The sequence below is a fragment of the Condylostylus longicornis genome, unplaced genomic scaffold (assembly GCF_029603195.1).
Source record: "Condylostylus longicornis isolate FDR11 unplaced genomic scaffold, ASM2960319v2 ptg000077l, whole genome shotgun sequence".
NCBI lineage: Eukaryota > Metazoa > Arthropoda > Insecta > Diptera > Dolichopodidae > Condylostylus > Condylostylus longicornis.
In genome coordinates, this window is record NW_026578045.1 from 3773137 (window position 1) to 3798092 (window position 24956).

Genomic DNA, 24956 nt, shown 5'->3' on the forward strand with positions numbered 1-24956 from the left:
CTGATTCAAAGAATTTCCAATTTGCATATCAACATTTTCTTGCAGTCTTTCAAACGTATTTCATACTATTTCCGACCATTCATTATGACATCAATGTAAATAACTGCAATACGGTTAAATGAGTAAATAACTGTAAATAGTTTAATTTTCAATTCAAAACATTTTTCATAATTAATTACCTGAATTTCCATTAAAATCCTTATAAGTATAAAAAGTTTAATTATTTTTTTATTTTAAAATTTTATTCACGCTTTTTTTTTGGAAGAGAATATTATTCATCTTTGATTTCAATTGAATGCATCTCAATTTCATATTATGGTAATCATTAAAATTGGTATAATTCTTATTTCGAATTCATCTTTTCATAAAAACCAATTCAGTGAATTTTGTTTACTGTCAATTTCGTAAATTTTTTATGTTTTTCTTCTTGTTCTTCTTCTTTGTTGAATTTTATTGTATATAAAAACCATATTATACTTGAATTGGTTCACTTAAGTTTGATTGCAATGCAGGTACTGTGGATGAAAAAATTAAATGATTACTAAATTTTCATTATTGTGTAATAATACAGTTATTCAGAAGATTATTAAGTAAATATATTTGTTTGAATGTGTGTAAATATAAGTATAGAATTATTGATGCTGTATGGTAGGTGCATTCAACCTTTACCGAACTAGGGGCCGGATTAAAAATTAAAATAATAAAATTAATATTAAATGAACTGGCGAGTATTTTAGGACTATAAATGAATAATGCTTTTGCGAGCACGATTGGGCAATAATTCTCAAGAAATTTGAAAAATTATTTTAAAAAATATGTGAAAATAAAACTTCAGATTTGTCATTTTTGACATGACTTTAAAAAAAAAAGCGAACAGTAGAATTATTTTAGTAGATTTTTAGAAAATAAAATTTAAAATCAAGTTAAAAACATATTTTTAATAAATTTGAGCTCATGCTTTGAACTTTCGAATTTAGGATTACCGTGCTTAATTCAATGATGATTCGAAGAGTATTGTCGGACCGTAAATTGTACATACCTGCCTTATATGGCAATATAATATACCATTGGCGAGAAAATGCATTTCCGCCCACTGTTGTGATAAAATCACAAAAAAAAAAAATTTACGTAAAAGAGGAAAGAAAAAATGCCGCTTATATAAGAAAAATCCAATTTCAATTTTATACGAGCATCAAAAAAAAGAAAAATAAAAGAATTTCAAAGGAAGCCGGTCCACTTTTCCAAGTTTTTAATGGTTTTTTTAAATTTTTTAATTTTTGCTTGTTTTATTGCAAATTTTCAAAAAAAAAAACAAAAATTTTGCAAATTTTTTTTTTGATTTCAAAAGCCAAAACAAATTTCAATTTTAAATTTGTTGGTTTTTTTTTTGTTTGTTTGTTTGGTATGTTGAGTGCATTTAAATACCAATAAATTTTGTGGTGTTAACCAATGTTCTATTTTGGTACATCATAAAAATTTTATTTATTATTTGAAATCTGTTTTTACTGTTTGGTCTTACAAAATTGCTTATATTTGCAAATAAAATGCAAATCACAAAAAAAAGAGAATGAATGGTAAATCGTGCGGTTCTCAAGGGTGTTGCAATAATTTTAATTTTTGTGTTACTTCAATTTTCACTTATTTGGAGGTGATTTGTTTGGATATTATAATTAAGAAATAAATTTAATAACATGTTATAAAGTTATAAACATTGTGTATACGCAATTGAATTTTCTGTCATGGCGATTAAAGGTACAAATTCCTCAAATTTCCATTTAAGGAATAAAAATTTGAACATAGAATTGTCTAATTTTTGTTATACAAATTAAAATTATGAGAATTTGTTACGCAGAACAGTTTTGTGGAAATTTGCCGAAAAAAACCCAATAAGGCATATTTTGGTCAATTTGTATTAGTGATAAAAATGAAATGCTAAATAGTCAATCTTTACTTTACCAGCAGTCCATGAACAAATTAAAAAATAAAAATATTAAAAGTTATTGAAGTCATAACCAGATAATCCTAACTAATCGATTTTAAGAAGTTACAGAACTTGATATTTACTTTATCGGGATTTACAAATTTTCTAATATCGGGTTTTGGCAAATTTTCATAAAATTATAAATGTAATATTCTAGAGTGTATAAGATTTTCTTTAAAATCAAAATATTATTATCAAAAATTTAGGAAAACAAACAGTTTACCTGGATACTAACTCTTAACTAGCCCTACTTATACGCACACAATAATGCCAACACCGATGGAAGAGGAAAATTTAAGAGACCGTTGGAAAAGAAATTTATATATTGAGCACAGAAATCATGAATTAATATTCGAAGGAACGCATCATAGACCTCAGCAAGAATATACAGGATGAAAGATGGAATGTAATAACAAGAGCGCGCTTTGCAAATAAAAATATATCAACGGTCGATTGATCTTTTTGTTTACGGTTGTCATTCAACTCATTTGAGAAGTGACCACTTATACGAAAATTAAGAATCCGGACATCTGAGAACAGCAGGAAATTCAAATTAGGGAACTTATTATTGAACTCTACCAATGCCATGATAAAGAGGGTTAAAGATGTAGTGTATACAAAATAAAATGCAACGTTTACGATCAATTTTACATCAGCCAAACGAAGAGACCAGTAAAAAAATACGATTCAAGGTTATGCTTATGCTTAACATTTATATGAGGCGGCTCACGAAAAAAAATCCTTCTTGCATAAAAATTACACTAAACGAATTAAAAAACATTCTCCATACTCACTTCGTCTCACATCACTAAGTTAAATAATAATAAGTGAGATTCAGATTTTGAGGCCTCATTTATAAAGTAAATTTATTTTCTAAGTTCAAACACAAAAGTTTTATAGAAGTGTTATTGTATAGTGTTATTGTATAGTGTTCAAGAAATAAAAAAAATTAACCCCCTTCTTTTTATTCTCAATAATTAGACTGAAACCAATTGTGATCTATCAATCACTCAATTATTCTCAATTGTCATTTTTGCAATGATTTTCATATGAAATTCTTAATTAAGTTGGAAAAAAGAATATGCAAACTAATTTTAAGGAAGGCAAAAAAAAAAAAAATCAACTTTTAACGCCGATGTTCTATTGTTATACACAAAAAAATTTTCCAATATTGGCCAATAAAAAATCATCATGATCTGAGATTTCTCATTTAACTCTTTCATTTTTTAATAAATGGCAAAATTCTTAATTGTTATTATTATTCATGAATAAAAATGCTGAATAATTTCCAATATCGCGAAATTTGCAGTAACACAATATCCTTTTTTTCCTGTATAACAATAAAAATCGCATAATAAATTTAAAAATTCTTTAATGATGCACACATTTTCATTTTGTTCAGGTGTTGGCTGTTATGCGTTCGAAATTTTTTTTCATTAGATTTTTGTCAGATCTTTTTTAGCCTTTTGTTCTTAAATTCAAATGTGCCATTCATTCTAGCTATTCATTATGCATATATTATGCATATTCATATATTAATCTACCTGGCCCGGGATCCTTAATTCGTATACTTCATGAATATGCATAAAAAAATTAAAAAAAAAAAATTAGGGACAAAAAAAAATGCATCATCAATCACTTCTTCTTTTCTCTCTCTTTTTTCTCTTTTTTTTTTTTTTAATTCAATGGGTAGCCCATTTCTAAGCACTTTATTGGAAAAAAAAAAATTCCCAAATTTTAATGATTATCGATTTTTGATATCTCCCGTTCGATTGAATACGATGTACACATAAAAAATTGTGAGAGAATTTGACAATTAAACGAGAGAGATGATTATGCATAAAATTGTTATGGTTATGGCGCTTTAAATTTAACTTTTAATCATTTTGAATTTATTTTTTAATTTTTAATATTTTTTTTTTTCTTAATTTCGTTAATATTATTAATTTAATATGGTAAATTGCTATTTAAGATAGGGATTGTGACATTTAATTAATAAAAGAAAATTTTGTGTTGAAATTTTTATTTGAAATTTGATATTGCAATTTTTTGAATATTGTAATTTAGAAAAATAAGCGTAGTTAAGCGTATATATTTGGTAAATGGATCGCTAAAATTTGTATGATGCAGAAGAATTTTGCAGTTCAGTTGGTCAAATGAATGGTAAGATACACCTTAGAAAAATTGTATGCGTTACTTTTAACGAAAGAGCGCATAGTTGAATGTTATTGGTAAATAGAACGCTAGTTTTAATGTTTCGTGGGTAGAAACTGACCTACATAAATTGAAATATTAAGAATTTCGCGTTATTTTGCTATATATCATAATGTAAAGCCATCTACCGGAAAAAAATATTCATAACTACTCCTATCATCTAGACGATTTTATATAGGCCGATGTGCTTGAGTGTACTTGAGTTTAGAATAGCGAAACTGCTATTAGAATAACAATTAACTATCGAACCAGATTACCAAGTTGTAATAAAAAAACAGAGTTTTAAAATGTTATAGTAAAGACGCTGAAAAATAAATAGTATCTTATTTCTATAAGCAAGGACATATATTACAAAAAGAGTAGAGGAAAAGAGAAAATCTATCTTAAGATTTAAAAAGAGCCAAATGCTTAAAACAAAATTGAGCCATCGGACCAAAAATCATATTAAAAGTAGAAAACGATTGATTCAAAGCGGCAACACTGTTATCGAACATGAACTTGTTGATATCATTGAAATGAGTAAGAATGAGTGAGAAAAATTTATTTGAGCATATAAATTATTTATGACAATTGTAATTCACAAATATTGTAAATTATGGTAATGAAGCAATTCAGTTTATTTAGTTCTACAAAACAGAGGTGTCGAGTCCGTTAAATTTGTTTATATGTTACAAGTTATGAGTCAATAAATATAGGAGCATAATTTTTTTTGTAATTTATTGAAATTCATTTTACATAATGTGTTAAAGTTTATCGACGAATTTTCTTTTAAATTTTGCACCGTCCAAATAACAAATTCACAATAGTATATATAAAAATTCAAATCAATGATCAATTTTATAATACCATGCACTAAATTAAATAATCTACATTTGAAATTTTAACAATACAACCAAGATATTATTTTTTTTTTTGTAAGATTCTTAATCCTATGTTCCTTAACATAATTACATATCTTAAAATAAATGATCAATTTTTAAGGTAATTTTCATTTTTAAATCTTAAAACGATAGGTAGATTGTCGAGTGAAAAACAAAAAAAAAAAAAATATTAACCTTTTTAACCCTTTTTTATTTACAAGTTTTTTTTTAATCAGGAATAAAATTTAAGAGTATCCAGAACAAATTGCCATATCATCATTTTATAGCTCATATTTTATTCTTAATTCTCTTGAAAAAATAAAAGGGAGAAATCCTTTGTTTTGTAAATCGGGAGAATAACAATATATTCACGTTTCTTTTGTAAATCTCACCATTCATATGTTCCTTCAGGAATTCTATTAAGTTTGTAAAATAGAATTTTAATAATTTTATTTCATATGAGTTTGAAATCTATAAATTATTGAAAATTCTAATATACAGGATGTTTGGTATAAGATGGCAGATAATTTCGGGGTGAATGGCAAATCGAATTTCGAGAATGATTCTTTGATCAATTTCACGCAAAAATGTTGTAAGACCAAAAACAATGAGTTTTCAATCACCTTCAACGGTTATACTTATTTATTTATTGCAGGAAATATCTGGTACCTTTTTTTCAACAGGCTGTAGCTCGAAAACGAATATATCTGTACACCCCCATATCTGTACCTCTGTACACCTTATGCGAAACACCCTGTATATGCTGTATACCTATACAACGTAGAATTCTTTAATAGCACATATTTGCCTTATTATCCTAATGATTCATAATTCTTATGATTCTTATGATTAATTTTAATGATTCATAATTATAGCTAATTCACATGTATCTTGAATATTAACTATTAATGGCTCAGAAACAGAGTAATATTTTTATTGCCTGTATTACTGCATTGTGGAGTGATGTGACAATAATGTAATAGTACATGTATATCTTCCAGAAACAATGACATACTGCTTTCAAATATTTGGAATTGATTTTTCAAATTCAGTTTGAAAATTAATTCGAAAAATTTTTCTGAAATTTTTAATATTTTTAAGAAGGAAAATGGCATAACCTATACATTGTGGCTTGAATAACATTACAAAAATTGTTAAGCACTTCCAAAATCTTTCATTATTAAAAAAAACTAGTACACAAACTCTTTTCTTGTAAAAATTTACATTAATTTTCGAAAATTTCCGAATTTTTACTGTTGCTCATTAAAATCAATGACTACTGCAGTATAACAATTGTTCTACTGTCTTCAACTTCAAAAAATTGTCAAAATACTGCATAGAATTTATTCTTAACCCTGATATATTTTTTAAATTAAAGAGAAACTTGGAATTTGCAATTTATTTCTTCCTCTTATCTTACACACTATAAAATTATAAAATCAAAATACCCGATTTCAAAAATAAAAAATTCTATGTAAAATGATCGTTATCAAAATCGATATGATTTTAAGGATTATATAAACATATATGTATACGAGTATATAAAAAAAAGGATTGAAAATTACATTTTATGCATATTCATGCTGAGATAATTTCCGCTCACAATGATATCAATCGATCGATTTTTGAATATAATAATATGGAATGAGGCGTTAGATGCGATCGCAGATAATGAATTTCACGAAAAACCAAAGAAAAAAGATTATTTATAAGTTAAAATTAAAACTGAGAAGAACAAGAGTATAGTAATGAAGTATGAATAGAGTAGTAAAAGATAACGAACCATAAGTGAGTGAACAAGCATAAAAAAAAGAAGGGATTTAAAAATTTTGCTGTAAATTGATTTTCAAAAAAAAGGGAAAATGAGGATAATTTAGAATGAAACCCTTTTATTGTCATTTTAATAGTGAATTTTAATCTTTTTTATGAATTCTTAACATTTATAATAAATGTATATAAGAAAATGGGATTTTATGGCATTACGGGCATAAGCTCGTAAATGTTATTAACTGTTAATGAACAGGATTTTTAATTTCGGAATTAAGATTTTTATTAAAATTTTAACACAAAATATTTTTTTGCTTAAATAATGATTTTTATCTTGACTTCAATGAAACCATGAAATTATTGGCATTTACTTAAGGAATATTTTCTATGGATTTCTGCCTTTTCCTCATAAATTAGAACTATGCTATATGCAAGAACGAACATTGAGCTATAATAAGGGACTACATATTTAAACCATACTTTCCATGGAATAATATTTAAATGATCTAGTGAGATAAATTTGTGCAATACTATTCCTTTCAAATATTCTTCCATTTTAAGCTAGTGTTGTGATCGTAAAAAGAACGTGACATAGCAAATTTCAATAAGAATGTACAATTTTAAAAAAGAATTTCCTCGATTGAATTGATTCCCGAAATATTTGCAAAATTTAGATCTAAAATATATAAAATTTAATAAAGCTATAAAATATTAGTTCCAGAGTTGATTACTTAATGGGGGTTTTCATTTTATGGCTACAAAATGTAGCATCTGAAGCGTACATAAAACTTTCAACTATATTAGTCGATAGAATGAAATATTAGCCCTCCAAGGACGATTGGAACTAGGTACCGGAAGCCAACTGGGAAAGAGATCTACTGGCCGGGAGAGATAATCACAGTGAAATATTAGTGAAGAGCTAGTCATTAATACTAATTTCTACGTTATAGATGGCATAGAATTTCAGCATAATAAAATTTCAATACAAAATAGGTTTCAACTACAGATGAACCACTGTTATAGATAGTGTTATATCCCTTAACCACTGAAGTAACTTAGATTTATAATATTAGAAATTTATAGCATTAAAAACAGTGCATCCATTATCTTCATTCCGTTTATATTAAAAGAATCTCTTTACGTCATTTATTATTGCTACATACTTAAATACCGTTAACAACATTTTTATTCTCCATAATCACCATATAAAATCTAATAAATTTTGAAATATCCAATTTTAAAATGATTGGATATCATAAAATAAACAAGATTTAACAATAAATTTTAATAATTACAAATAAATTTTTTTAACAAACTAGATTCATGTTTATGTGGTGCAATTTGTAATCTCACCCTCTATAAAATATTTCTAAATATTTACCACTATAACACCTATAAATCAATTAAATTGAAAATGATACATTTTTATTAAGAAACCGAACTAAAAGTTTCCTTTCTTCTTTAAAAGGCACGGTTCTGATTTATTGGGCGCCCTACGTGCAAAATCTAAAAAAAATGCCCCCTCCCGCATTCAAAGCAATGAACAATACGGAATAAACATTGCACATTGTGAGCAAAAATTACGCCCCCGTTTACCGGCGCTCATTGCATATATGGCAGATGCGGCGCTGCTTCTTTTACAGATGACCATTTTGTAGCAATATTGCATATATTTACAATTATGCGAAAAAGAAGCACAAAATGTTGTTATGGCTATTTTAATGTTATATTTTTCATTCTTATAAAATTAAAACCAATGTTTGACTATTATTAAAGGTAATAAAATAAATGTTATAAAATAATGTTTTCTAGCAATTCAATTATATTTTGAACATAATGTAACATTAATCTTTTTATTTCTTTTTTATAATAAATTTTATTATTTTAGCGCAACAATGTTGCTCTAGAAAATGTTGTTGAAATTTTTAATAAAAAAAACAAAAAAAAATAAGTGTAATTTAAAAATGACTTTGTAAGGATTGTATTATAACATTTATTTGATGTCTTTAAATAGGAGGAGATGATGTGTAAAATGTTGGAAAATAAACGAGATTTGCGGCTGAAAGTTATTTGTTGAAAAAGTTGTAATTGAACAGTAGCGAACCTGATGCAGACCTCAAAATAAAACAAATTAAATTTAAATTAAATAAGAACATTTTCATATTTAACTTGTTTTTCGAATAAATTGCGTTCCAGACAGACAAATTTTCGTATTGAATTCGATTTTCGAATAAATTGCGTTCCAGACAGACAAATTCTCATATTCTATTCATTTCTAAAAATATTGCGATCCAGACAGACACGTTTACATATTAAATTTGCCTTTCGAATAAATTGCGTTCCAGACAGACAAATTTTCTTATTTAATTCGATTTTCGAATAAATTGCGTTCCAAACAGGCAAATTTCCGTATTGAATTCATTTTTTAAAAATCTTGCGTTCCAGACAGACACGTTTACATATTAAATTTGCCTTTCGAATAAATTGCGTTCCAGACAGACAAATTTTCTTATTTAATTCGATTTTCGAATAAATTGCGTTCCAGACAGACAAATTTTCGTATTTAATTCGATGTTCGAATAAATTACGTTCCAGACAGACAAATTTTCGTATGGAATTCGTCTTTCGAATAATTTGCGTTCCACATAAACAAATTTTCCTTTTATGAATTTATTTAGTGTAGACTTAGTATTCTAACGAATTTGATGGAATATTTTTCGTAATTTTCGTATTCCTCTCGTATACAAAAATTTCGCATTCAATTTCCACTTGATAATTGGTAGTATCAAGAACGATCCTTACCATAGTTTGAAATTTTATTGCTTATTTCTATCAATAGATATAATATGTAGCTGTACGTACATAAAATAAAAGAAACAAAAAATTTATTATAAAAAATTTTAATAGTAGACCATTTCCGTTTATTTTACCAATAATTATATTTGATTTGATGAAATTTTTATGGAAATTCAAGTATAGCACAACACTATCCTATAACATAAACTAATCTTACGTATTCTCTAAAAAAAAAAACATTTTCCAATTCATTTTTAGTCCATAATTTAAGGTGGTCTTCTTCCTTTTATTAAGGTTTCCATTCTAATTTATAAATAAATTTATTTAATTTAATTGGGTAAAAATTGAACAATTTTTATTTAAAATCTATAATTTTTTTTTCCATATTATACGGCTATTAAAGTTAATCTATAAGAGATAAATGATTTTTAAATAAAAATAGGGTTCTTTTAATTTTTGTTTTCCCATTTATATCTAAATATGGATTGGCAAAGAGGATATGGTCGCATTAAATAATAATAATAATACGATTATTGTTTATTATTATGAAATTTTTATGTTTTATAAAAATAATTAAATATAAAAAGTTGATCAGGCCCTTACCTTGCAAAGAAGCGCATTTCTCTTAGAATTAAACAAACAAAATTTTTTTATGAAATTCCAGAGCAGATATAAATGACGTAGCCCATGGAAGCAGTTAATTCACGAGCCATTAATCTATTGCTTTCTAGGCGAACGATCTACCAGCTGGGCTACAGGTGTACACAGAAATTTCTGGCAAATTATTCTCAATATTATTAAAAAAATTTAATTTTTATGTAGTTTTGGGATTACATAAATGATGAAAATAATCTCTTTGAAAATATACGCTATTATCGTATAACACTGCATATATTTAGGAGGAAATGCAAAATAATAATTTAAGAAAAAGGTTACGATAGTAAAAATATTGTTCAATTAAGAACAATTGAGATTAAACTAATTCTTAAGATTCAATTGAGGCATTCAACTAATTTTTCAAGAAGAAGAAAACTACTGTTGCCCAAAATTTGCAAAATTCTAAAATTTTTCTAGCTGGTAATAATCCGGAATTTCAGAAATCTTAATCAATATCTAGGGAGGTGTTGATTGTTGAAATTTTAAAACTTCTCCGCGTGCCGTGTTAGAAAAAAATTACGCCAAAACATAGGAAAATCGATTTGATTTAACAGTGAATTTGAAAGATCTTTAAACCTTCTGACGTTTATCTGCAGGTTTTGAAGTCAAAATAAATCGTCACCTTTTTTGCATTTAACAAATTTAACACATTTTATATTGTTTGCACGCAAATAAGTTGTCAAAAATGTTCATTTTCTTAAATTTGATGGGATATTCTTTTGACCCAATGGGCAGAAAGACAAATGGCACAACAAACAAATAGACGAACATTTCGAAATTTATAAGCATATTTTTTTTTCGAAATTTTTTGGTGATGTGGTAACAACAACAATATACCAACATAGACAGTGTATGTATAAGGAATTTTTATTCGAAATATTGTGACTGTAACGTAATATATGAGAGCATTTATCGTATTTTGAGTAGACGCGTTTGGTTTGTGCGAATGTTTAAATTGTTAATGTTTTGGCTTTCAATATAACATAAAAATAGTTATTATTATAGGTTTTAAAAGGTAAAATCAGGTAAAATGTTAATCGATATTGATTAGTGAATTGGAAATAAATTTTTTACTGTGTCTCTTTTTTTTTTGCTTTTTTGATTATTTTTCTATCTTTTCACGTACAAACATACAAACGGTATATGAATTTAAAGCGAAATGTGTAAAAATTTATTAAAGAAAAAAGGTAGGTAAGTAGTTTTGCCGGTCGGTCGATATGCGGCATCATTATACAAATCACATATAATATAAAATTCAATCACCTGTAATTTTCTGCGCAAGGTTTTACATAATACATAATAATGGTTATTTATATTATCATATATATATATACATATATATATATATATGCAATTTTGTGGTGATAGTGATGATAGTATTAGTGCGGTTTTAATTTAAAAGAGATTTTGCCGTCAACACACAATTGCTGTTTTGTTTTCTTTTGTTTTTCATTCTGTTACATATGGTTACTTTATATATACTACAATATTTACAATAAACTATATATAATGACAATAATACTTTATTTTTTTTGTTATTTCATGTAATTCTCAAGTTTTCGTGGTTTAAGAGTGTAAACCACGTCAAAAGTACATTGCCGCTCATTTAATATTGTTATACAAATATGGTGTACCTATACATATTTTGTTTACTACAATCTAAGTACTCATTTGGTTCTCAGATTCTTGTACATTATGAACAAAAACGGCGAATGAGTTATAAATAGTTTAAGAGAAAATGTATACGCATGTTAAAATTTTTTAGCAGTTGAATAAGAGTAAAAATTTAATAATAATATGAAAACTAATTACAAAAAGTACTCAATGATTACATTTTTTTTAGATTTTTGTTTTTCTCTTGTTTTTTTCTCTGCCAAACCGCAGACTCTAATTTTTATTATTTTTGTTATTGTTTTCATTATTATTAATTTTTATGTGCTTGTGTTTATTGAAAATTTGACATTTTAGCATTAAAAAAAAAAAGTATATTTATGTCAAAATTCATGTTATATTTTTATTTTTGAATTTATAATGAGTCATTTGAGAATTTGAAGGTTAAAAAATAAATTAACTTAAGAATGAAATTTATAATAATTAGGAGTTAGTAATTTATTATTGTAGCTACACGAGTGTAATCTTTTCAATTCAGTGTAGATATTATTCAACACAAATTTTCTGTTAATAACTTGTCTACCTTAAAATCGATTTCAATAAATTCTTAAAAATACTCTAAAGTACTTGCACATACGAGTACAATTTTTACTAAAGTACCTTACTTAGTACTTGCACGTACGAGTACAACTTTTACTCCTTGAAGGCAAAATTTTCGAATCTATATAAGAAATCTATAAAAACTGTAACAGGGAGGGAGTATTCACAATAAGAGAAGCGGAAGCTGTATTAACGCATAGTGGACTATTTTTGAGTTAGTAAACTCAGTAAATTATTTTACTGGTGAATAATGATGATGTAATGAATAATTAATACGGATTATTTAATACGAATAACAAAGAGTAATTTTTATTAAAGTCGAAAATTCGAAACCCTTTTTTTAAGTAAATACTATATATTAAATAGGGAAGTTCGAGTTTGAGTAAAAGTTGAGTTTGAATCGAGTTTGCAAACCGAACCAGGTTACCATAATTGAGGTCTAATTTAGTGTCGAAATTGAAAATTTAAAATATGCATTATTTGAAATTAAACAAGCCAGAATCACAATCAGACCTGCAATTAGAATTATCTTTTAAATTTAAAATAAGCCGGACAGTGAAATGCAAATTTTTCGATACAATCCGTGACCCTGGAAAACTGTTCTTCCACTTGTATAGCTAAACAACTTTAAAATTTCTAATAGTTCCGTAATCAAATTCCTTGTGTCGAAAAATTCCGGAAAGCGTTATACACTGTATAATAATATTTAAATACTTATTATATACTTTCCCCATGTGTAGACATTTAATGATCGTGCTTAAATATTTTTAATAAATATTAATGAATCGTAAATATTTATTAAAAATATATATATTTTTTCTTACAAAAGATTAATACATAATGGCACGAGCAATAATTAATAATAAAATTTAAAACGTGTGTGTATAATATTTTTTTTCTTTTTTGATTAATTTGTTCACAATATATATGTAATTATAAAAAAAAAATTAAGAATTTAATTATCGCTTAAAATATTATTATACTTAAATGAATGTTTATCAAGCTTAGTTTGAAGCAAGTATAACAGTTATATCAGGTGTCTCTATTATTAATGTTTTCAAATTTTGTATGTAAATATATGTATGTGTGTATGTTTACATTTATTTAGTTTATAGTGAAAATGACTGACGGCGCTATAATAGTGGCATGTGCCAATTGTTATAATAATTTACTTAGCTATCTAATTGTATTGTTATTAAGTATAATGGTTATATTTTATGATGATTAGCACGTGTAATCAACAAAAGAAATTTTTTGTTTAGTTTTTAATTAAACAAAAATTTTGAAAGCTTTTTTTTGTGTAATTATTTTTGATAAATAATTTTTATGAATAAGACGGAGTTGAGCATTTTTTTTAAATTAATATAAATGACGTCATAACATTAATTTCATTTAATTACTTACGTTCTTTTAAAGTGTTATACTAACAATACAAAGGAGTAGTTGGTAATAATTTAAAAGTAAGTACTTCGAACCAGAGTATGCAGTTAATTGAGTTTATTGCAACAATTTGGAGTAGTTTAAGTGTATTAAATAGTAATTATGTTATACATTATATTTCAATATAAAAATATAATACTTTGTGGTGGATTAAGTATATATACGTTACTATTTCTTAGAGTGTCTGTTACAATTTTGCACTTGATATATTTTAAATTTATATACAAAGATTTTTTTACTCCAATATAATAGAATTCCTATTCGAAACAACATTTCATGTAAAAACTATGCAAAACTACCACCTACTGCTACTTATTTAAAGTTGTGGAGGGGCGTAACAGAGAGGGGAATCACGTTTTTTTAACTTGTAAACTTCTTACCTTAAAAATAACACCCAAAAAAAATAAAATAAATAATTACTCTAATTTATTTTAAAATTATCAATTTGTTTGCAAGTATATTAATGTATAACACTTTGATCTAGAGACCGGAGGCAATAAAATCCAAAATTCCATATAATGATTTTTGGAATACACCCATACCTAAACTAAAATAAATTAGAGCAACAGCTGCTGCTTCATGCTGCTGTTTTAGATCACAGAGTTTCGGCAATATTTTTTGTCGTTTTTTTTTGTGTTTAATATCAGATGCGATACGGTAGTAATCATTGCTCCAATTGCAATTTATTTTTTGTTAACTTTTCTACAATTTTACACATTTTTTTTTATTTTGGAATTAAAATTTTTAGGGGCAATCCTAAATAAATTGTAAGTTATAAATTATAAATAGTGAGTTCAAAATGTTTGATAAAATATAAGAGAAAACAATGTGTACCTACCTTTTTTTTGATTAGAAAAAATCACGAAGGGGTTAAGTGCTGCACCAACTGCCACATTATTTTTTGACATTTATTATATCCATGCTTTAGATAATCCAGATTGAAACATCCGCACTTCAAAATTACTATCATTCAAACGGGAAGTCTCAGTTTTGCCTCAACTGGAACTTTTTAAATATAGTTATAATATTAAATAAGGCAAACAGAAATCATGGAAAAATCAACTTTTAGTGCGGGTTGAATACGAAGAATGTTGTCATCATATCTTAATTCTTCAAAAATGAGGCCGCATTTCGTGTCAATGGAGATTGTAACTGCACCATATAATTTTCTATTTTGAACACATCAGTAGACCACATCAATCCAGATGCAATTGTTTCAACTTCGAATTTATCTATAATTAATTCAAAATAAGTAAAAATATAAACGAATTTATTGAGAAAATTTAAAATTCGATTTAAAATCAAAAATTTCCCGACTAGATTCACCATGACCGTGGTAAAATTAAAAATTAATACATAACTATACTCTACTATGAATCAATCCCAAAAACAAAAAAAAAATCTGATGTTGGGTTATAAATTATGATTCCTTTCTTGATTTTTTTGTTTTAAAATTGTGGTTGATATATTTCTCTTGCAGAAAATGCGAGAATTAATTGCCAAATTGGTTTTATGCATTTCCGAAGATATAACAATAATAACAACAACAAAAACAGAAATGGAACAAATGAAAAAAAAAAATAAAACTACATCATAATATACATATTATTTTCCTTTTGAAATTATGCGATACTGTGAGAGAGAACAGCTATATAGACCACCCAAATACAAAATGCCGGATTCTCTTGATGATTTTTTTTGATTTTATCTTTTTTTTGTAGTGTAAGGATTTGAATTTGTATTTATTTATTTTTTTTTTACAGAGGACGAAAACGAGTGCGCAGATTGTTGCTGATTTTTATGTTATTTTTTATCTTTAAGATGAGTGTTACTGTCAAAAATGCAGACAGTAATTTATAACAACAACAACAAAATAGATTTTGTAATGTTTTCATTTTAGCATATTTTTGTTGTTGTTGTTGGTTTTTTTTGCATCTTAATAATAATTGTGATGTCTTTATGAACTCTTAAATAATAATAATGTTATTTTGAATTTGGTTTTTTTTTGTGAATTTTGCAAAAAAAAAAATTTTGTTAGTATATGAAATAAATTTCATTTTCAAGACTTTATTGGGTCGCAAATTTGTTTTTATTTTTTTATTATTTTGAGAAAATTTTTAATATATGGGGAATATTGTATTGTTCACAGCATATAATTTTTGGTGAATTTTTTTATAATATGGCGACATGAATTGAAAATATTAGGTATGTATACATATTGTTATGCCAAAAGAAAAATTGTAAATAAATTGTTAAAATTTTTGAATGAAAATTTCGCAAAGCCAGAATAGTAATTACTACTTGGCGTAATTTTCCGGTAAATATAATTAATTTTGAAAGTATTGGCTATTGAATTTAAAATATCATAGATTACAAATTCCGCCACGCAAATGATAAAAAACGTCAAAAATATCACACTTTGCAAAATGAAAGGAACACAATATCATGAAATATTTTGCCAAATGCCTCTTTTAAGATCATCACTCTTTGAATAATTGCAATTTCATTTCTCATAAATAATAATCTCAAATATTACTGAGGAACAATTTGTTGAAATAAAGACAAAATTTAAGAACAATTTTCTAGTGCTGTAAAAGCAAAAGGAAGCTTAAAGAGAATCATAGTGCGGTTAAAAAATTAAATAAAATTTCCGGAGTATTTAAAAATGTACGAGTATTTTTCGTGACTTTGTCGATTAAGAAAGTTCCTCAAAAAAATTGGAATATAAAGTGATGATACTGTGTGAGTTTAAACTGAATTATGGGCAAATAAATATAAACTCAGAAGGAGACGGAAATCCGGGCCGTTGTGTTTTATCAAAAGGGCTGAATTCCAAGGATTGCTGTAAGAAGTACATTCTATATTAAGATAAAGCAATCTAGGCATAATATGCTCGCGATCCATCGTAACCTCAATTTAAAAATCTACAATCAATCATTTATTAAAATTTTTGAATTTCGATCCTATTCTATGTATGTATACCAATATAACAGATATCTTCAACGTTATCCTGTATTTAATTTAACTGACCATCTGGCCATACACAGTAATTAGCTTTTGTAATAAACTTGTTGAATTTACCAATTATTTTTTTTAATTTTTAAAATTAATACTATAATTATATACATAAGTATATATAAAGAAATTGTGTACGTACTGCCTAAATAAATATGTCCAGGGTATAAGTACGATAATTAATATCTGGAAGAATGTGTAATTTGGTGCGCGTATATGTACTTGTATATTTCATTTTCTTAAATGTTATGTTGTCTTAATTAAAACTTTATTATTTTTTAATTTTTTATTATTTTTATATGACCAGCTTTAAGTATTACAGTTGAACATTTAATAACAAAAAAAAATTAAATTTTTTAATTCAACAAAACAAAAAATCTCGTTTTTAATTTTTATATTATGATAAAGAAATTATTCAACTACTTGGGTGGTTACAAAAATTTGCATAAAAGTATAGTATTTTATTTTTACAAATATATTTATTATGTACATGAAAATACATACATAAAAAAAGAATAATAAAAAAAATTTAAATAAATTGATTTCAACGACAATAATTGACGCAACTTACATAAGTTTTACATAAAGAGAAAATTTGGTTTAGCCTTTGGTACATTCAAAAATACTGATGAATCTGGAATACCAACAAAGTAAAATAATTGCAGGGAGAGACTAAAACTATTCTAGAAGAAAATTGAAAGGTTATTATCTAAAACACTTTCGGAAATGTGAAAAGAGTCGTATATAGTTGACCATTAAGAGTTCAATGATTCAATCTATATTTTTAAACAAGTAGCAAACAAAACCAAATAATATTTGCAGAAGATTATCAAGAACTCGTCACATCTACGAAGAAGACCCGAATATAAATTGCCATGAAAGCAGAGTTTAGCCGAATTATATTCTGCCTGTGCTTAAATCTCGTTAAATTCTTCTTAAAAATAGTTTGCTTTTGTTTCCCTGGCACAAATTTACAAAATTGAGTAATCTTATGTTTGGTATGATTGGCAATGTTGATGGTGTATAAAAGAAAGTGTAAAAATTGAACTTAATAAAATTTACATATAAATTGATTTTAAATAAATAAAAATCTTAAGGATTATTGAGACATCCAATAGTCTGACGTTTTACGCAAAAACAAACCATTATTTTTCTATGATTAAGTGTTAATTAAAAGTAATTCATTTCATCTAAAAATAAAATAATTAAAATAGTTAATTAATCAAGTTCCAAAGTTATAAGAAAAATTTCAAAAGTTTTTACTACGTAATTTCAATTTTATGCATTTCCATCAAATACCATTCACTTTTCATTTGCTCTGCGAATTCCAATCTAGCCTTTGCCTGGATATGGCAATAATCGGATTGCACAATGTGTATGCAAGATATCTTCATTTTCTTTCTTTTAGTCGCCACACTTATATGTTTTTTTTCGTACTCGTCCAGAGTTTTTATTTGGTTACTGTTCTGGGCCACAATATTCCACATGTTATTCTCAGGCAACTGTAAACTTATTTCAGCACTCCATATTTTATAGTCGTATAGCAATACTGAATTCACACAGGCACTAAATATCCTGTTTTTCCTATGGCTCTTGCTAAGTGGTATAATTTGCAAATGTGGAAAAATATCTTGCCCTCAACAGTCTCGGCTGAATAGAGACTCTTGCGCCTTGATCGCCTGCCACTATGATACCTAGGTAGTTGAATTGTAGCACATATTCAATTAACATGACGCTTGTTCTTTGTTGGTGTTAATCTTGAGACCTACCGTCTTGTCTTCCATTATAGAGCGTTTATTTCGGCTTGCATGTTAGCGCACATGTGAGCTGGGAGGTGTATACTATCATTATACTGAAGATCATCCAATCTGCTACTCAACCCTCATTTACTGCCTCTTGGAGTCGCAATTATTTTTCATCATAACATCGTCAAGTATATCACTATAAAAAGGAACTGTGATACGGGGTACTTCTTTCTGAAATCTGAAGTTATGTTAATTGTTTCTCTTAGCTGTCCATCATGTTAGACGTTGGAGCTCGTATTTCAGCACAATGCTTTAATAATGTTTACAATTTTGCTGGAGACACCCTTATGATATGACAACGATTATTCCAAAATTAAAACACGCATCCTCGTCTTTCCTTCCGATTTTAATGTTATTTGATTTAAATAAATTATTCAGTTGCATGTATTGAGAATATTCATTGACAAATTTAAAATAAAACACCCATAGGATTCCATTTGAATATCTTAAAGAAACACAATTAAATGAGAATGTAAAAAATTAAATTAGTTATCGATCAAAAAAACTTTCTTAATAACATATTGATAATAAATCTTAATAACTTATAATTTAAAAATATCATTTTTGGAGAAAATTTTGAATGCCACCAATTAAGAAATGACCAGCTACACATATCTGCTTTGCTAAAATTTTTTATGCCTTTTTCCACTTAGTCACTAATATAAATTGACTATAAGTCATCTATAATAGCATATACTGAAGAAATTTATTATCAATTTTCACTAATTACACCTGATGATATTTTTTTTTTAATATTACATATTAGACCTTCTTTTTATATTTTGTATCTCTAAGTATGTGTGCACATGCAAACATAAAATGTACAAAATAATGCCAAAATCTTTAATAAACAACGTGTGTGGTTTTTGTACAATTTTTGCTTTAGAGAAAAATCAAAATAAAGAGCAAAAAAAAAACAAAACGAAAAAGGCAAAAAATAGCTTTACTCGGCATTTTCAAATAAATCAAAAATTTTGACCACCAGAAATTTTAACCGCGTTTTTTTTTGTTTTTTTACTGTTCTGTTTCTGGCAGCCTTCTTTTTATATTTGTATTTGTTTTTTCTTCTTTCTTTGATTTATTCCATAATCTTCTTAAATTAATCCATAATGTTCTAGGAGCATAGTAGAGAGAGAATGGTAATATCCCATTTGGTTTCTGTAAGTATTTCACATTCAACTATTCTTTTATCATTAATGTCATAATTTCTATGCTTTAAAATAGTAAAATTATCGTTTTTCTTTTAACAGGTACAACAGTTTTTTTCATTTTAAATTTTAATTCTAGTTCTTCCATATGATTACCTGTGCCACATACTTTATACGAAGTATGTGGCTCTTGTTAATTCATTTATAATGCGACGAAAATATTTCACAAAACCGTACAAAATAACATGTTAGCATTCGCATTTTAAAATTAAAACTAGAGTGGAAAGAGAAGATCGTGTCATCTCTGAGATAGTCGTACGATATTTTACATGAGTATAGCTGTAGAGTTAATCTTAGCAGCTTTGTTATAGAGAATAACTAAATGAACTACATATTGTTTGATTTCTCGAAATCATTGATTTTTTTCATAGTGGCCTTGCTTATAGAATGGTTTATGCTAAAATTAACTTGTGGAGTTAATGGTCTTGCCCGGAATGGTTTCTCCCAAAATTAACTTATGTTGTTAATGATCTCACCCGAAGGGCAGCTGTAACTTTTTTCGTTAGACCGGAGCCATACTTTGAAGTGTCGAGTGCAATCTACAAGAGAACGAGACTGTAGAACACTTATTTCAAAAATATGATGCTGAGTCTTACTTAGGATTGAGATACTTCAGAAGGAGCTTTGTGAGCTCTGCGAAAGCTTCATGACTTGGAGTGGTTGCAATACTGTAATTTTCCAGGAGCCTAGATATAGTTCTAATGTAGGTGGGGATGGGAATCACTAAAGAACTTACGGTCGGTGAAAGAGAGGCCTTGGAGACGAGTCCCTATGGGGAACAAAAAAATTTATCAAAATTTGTGCTTTTTGTAAAATTCATTTCAATGACGGGCGTATTGAAAATTTCAACATTATTTTCAATATTTAATTATTTGTGAGTATGGGGTGTCAAATTAGAAATCACCATTACAATTTCTAAGCTATTTTCATTTAGGTATTTAGTCCGTATATAATAGAACCGATTTTTGAATAAAAGAACTAAAAATCAACTAATTTTCAATAGACAATTTAATTTTGAATTTGCTTTAAGATAGTATCCTATAATTGACAAGATCTTTTCTCAAATTTACTCATTTTAAGATTTAAAAACTAAATATATTATAATAAAGGTGTTAACCAATAAGAAGCAAAAAAAAACAAAGTATAAAGAAGAAAAATGAATTTTTATGGTCGTATATTGATTAAGAAAAGAAAAAAAAACGTATACAATATTGAAATATTAAAATATAAGGTAATAAAGTTGAAAAGAGATGAAAGAATAACAAAAATTAAATTTCACCTGTACTATGAAATTAATGACTTTTTATGGTTCATGATGAAGATGAAGATGTGCGCATGTATGTATGTATAGAATCCCATAAACAACATATTTGTGATTGATTCATCATATAAAGGCGCGCTTAAAATCTATATCATAAAAATTTGTATTTCTTGTGCCAACTGTTATACAGAGTAAAATCTTCAAAATGATTATTACTGTCAGATTTTTTGATTTCTTGTACCTTTTTGTTATTATAGTGTTAATAGATATTAGATTTTATTCATTGTTATTTAATACGTAGGTACAAAAAATATTCGAATTTGTAATTTGTAATTGATTTGCAAATAATTATAGAACGATTCGGATTACCAATTGAATTTGTAAATTTAATAAAATTAAAATTCGAAATGCTATTGTTTATAGCACTATATTTAAGGAATATCTCCTTCTTACTGTTGCTTCAATTAAATTATATTAAATAGTTGCTTCAATTTAATTACTTCTGACATTCAAATTGAATTTAGTTAGGCATGGTTTAACAACTTCATAGCTCAAAAATTGTAATATATGTAAAATCCTCTATAATATGTAAAAATATAGTTTATTCCGTAATTTATGTTATCTACAGTATGATAGTGCGGGATGTACAATGTAAGAGAGGAGAAAATTCCTGGCCAAGTTTCAATTTGGAAAACTCGATGAGCTTCAAGAGATGGGCGTGAAGAGTTTCTGAATAATGAACGAAATTCAATTATTATGTTGCGAAGCGTAACGTTTTCCTACAGGCCCCTTCATGGTTTAGTACTAGGCATTCAAAAAAGTCGGCCTCTTCTATCTTACTACTATCCACTGCTGCAGCATAACATTGAAAATTTTCCATAATATAGACATAAATTCTTCCAATTCACCAATATATCTACCAAAATTTACACATTTTTGTATATTATATACTATAAAGTCATCAAAATGTAAAATGAACAATTATTTTTGCAAGCACATGCATATTAACCAATATAATAAAATTTGTATTATTTAGCTATATGTCGGGTTCCTTTGATTTATAATAATATTCCTTATAGTAATTTTTTTTTTGTTGTTTTACCAAAACCAATCTACCAACCAAATACGAGTAGTTTATAATATGTTCATATATAAAATTTTTCATTATTACCTACCACACAATAATTTACAATTTTCTCGTACAAATAATAAAATAATATTGAATATTTTATATACTGCTGTTGCTGTTACTGCTGCCGCTGCTCCTGTAAAAAGAAAAAAAACCATTTTACATGCGGTATGGCAAGTTTTAATTCAAATGAGGTTTTCATTTTTATTTACTGCATTTTTTTTTTTGCTGTTAATGCTAAAATTTCATTGATTGAAGTATTGCGCACATTGTCACCATTTAAATAAATTTAAGATGAATATTTTGTGGTAATAAATTCATAAAATTGACTTGACTATACAACGTACATATAAATGAATAAGTATGTATAAAAATCAAAAGATGGCGCATATATCGAAGATTATTAAAAAACAGAAAAAAAATGGACGAATGATGGGCAGGTACCACCTTATAAAGGTGAAAAATAATTTGCTTTTTTTTATATTTTTACGTAAAAAAAAACAAATATGAATTTCATTAATTTTTCAATTTTTACTAAAAAAAAGGAAATTTTTTTAAGGTTTAATGTGTAAAGTACAGACATCAAATTAACGGGAATCTGAAGAAAATTTTTTTCCAAATATCTTAGACTTTTGGTGAAATGCGAGAAATGTCACAAACTTCTTAGGTTCGACACCTAAATTAGGTGTCGTTTACATATACGACAAAGTCTGAGGTTTAATTTGATTCAATCTTCTGACCATGTCAGTAACGTCAAGGAGCAGTCTACAAATTCTGAAACTTCTGTTTGTTTACGCAGTCTACAAATTCTGAAACTTCTAAATAATCAGTCTTTCGAAAATAACAGAAATGGCATTGCTTACGAAATTGTATCCCAATACTTTTCGCCTTCCGATTCGCCGCAAAACAAGGAAATTTTCGAAAAATAAAATTTTTTTGAATTTTAAATTAAAAAAAAAATAAATTTCATGAGACAGCGACAAAATTTATACTAGAGGTTTGCGCTACATTTCTAATACTTCTTTATTGAAGATTGAATTTTCGAACGCTTTTTATTGCAGCCAGTAATTTCTGAAAGATCTATATTTTCAATGTATATAGCGTGAATTTTTGAACGTATTACAACCTAGAACTGTTCTAGAACTGAAAACCCCCAAAGTTTTTGCATACTTTTTAACGCCGCGATTTAGAAATTTTAGTTCTAATGTAGAACTTTCAGCGCAGCGTGCATAAACGAAAACTCCCATTTTCTTGTAGCGTATCAACTAATTTGTACTTTTTATACAAGAATATACAAAGTTTCTGAACAGAAAACTAACTACTTAAAATTTTATATCTTCCTATTCTATGAAACTAATTTAGGAACTATAAAGGGAGTTAAGGGTCTTTCTTCAGATTTATACCTATGTATTAATTGCATTCTTCTATGTATGTAGAATGCAATTTAAAAACAAAAATCTTTTTTAACCATATGGAATTCATTATTTGCATCAATAATTTTGGAAAAAAAATTCCAAGAATGAAATAATTAAAAACTTGTGTATTATATAATACGGTTTGTTAAATAAACATGTTAAAGTGTTGGATTAGACTAATAAAATTTACAATTAAACGAATTTTAACAACTTTACAGCTATAATAAAAATTACATCTACTTCGTATACAGACATACAAGTATATTTGGTATGAATGTTTTTCTCTAAGTGCATATATTTTTGTTACTTTAATTAATATGCAATAAAATTGAAATGCGATTACATTGGATGAAGTATTTTTTAAGTATTTCAAATCTGTAGACCTTAATTCCTTTGAACATGTTACGGTCATTTTAACAGGAGTTTTCGTAGCAACATATTATGTATTTATACATATATAAGTATTTCATGTAAGAATTTCTTAACATGATTGATAGGATGTTATTGCAATTTTTTCAATATTTAGAATAAACCCTGGTAGCATTTGAAACAATAAAAGGTCCAAATAACTTCTTGAATCACGAATATGACAACATGATTTGCTGTTAATTTTTGAAATAACGCATGATGTTTTTACTATTTAGTTTCTCTCATTTTTATTTCTAACATTTCACGAGAGTTCATTACAAATAAACTTGGCTCAATTTAGGTTGTTGTTTTACTATGAAGATACTGGCCACCGAACAGTAATTTTTAGCCTATTGCAAAAAACCCATTTTGACAACTGATATTCTGTCTATTTAGGAGTTACTACGACTATGCGACAAGATGATATCTACTGCATCTTTTCCCACTAGATGTCGCTGTAATTTTTTTCTAGTCGCAACCGGATATTTGGTTCTGTCAGTCATTTCCTTTCTGTTTCATAAAGTGTGTAGTTTTTACACACTTTATGTAAGACAAAGTTATTCCGATAAAGAGCATAGAGCTGGACGATTTGTATATAACAGTTTTGTATTAATTCGTTTTTATTTTAAGTACTATATTGTTAATAATTATGGTAATTAATTTATTTAATATAAGTCAATAACACGTTCCAGGAACACTAATTAACAGTAAATTCTCGTAAAACAATTAAAAATTAAAACTATTTTGTATGAAATCATGGAATTTAAATCACAATTTAAAATATAATTG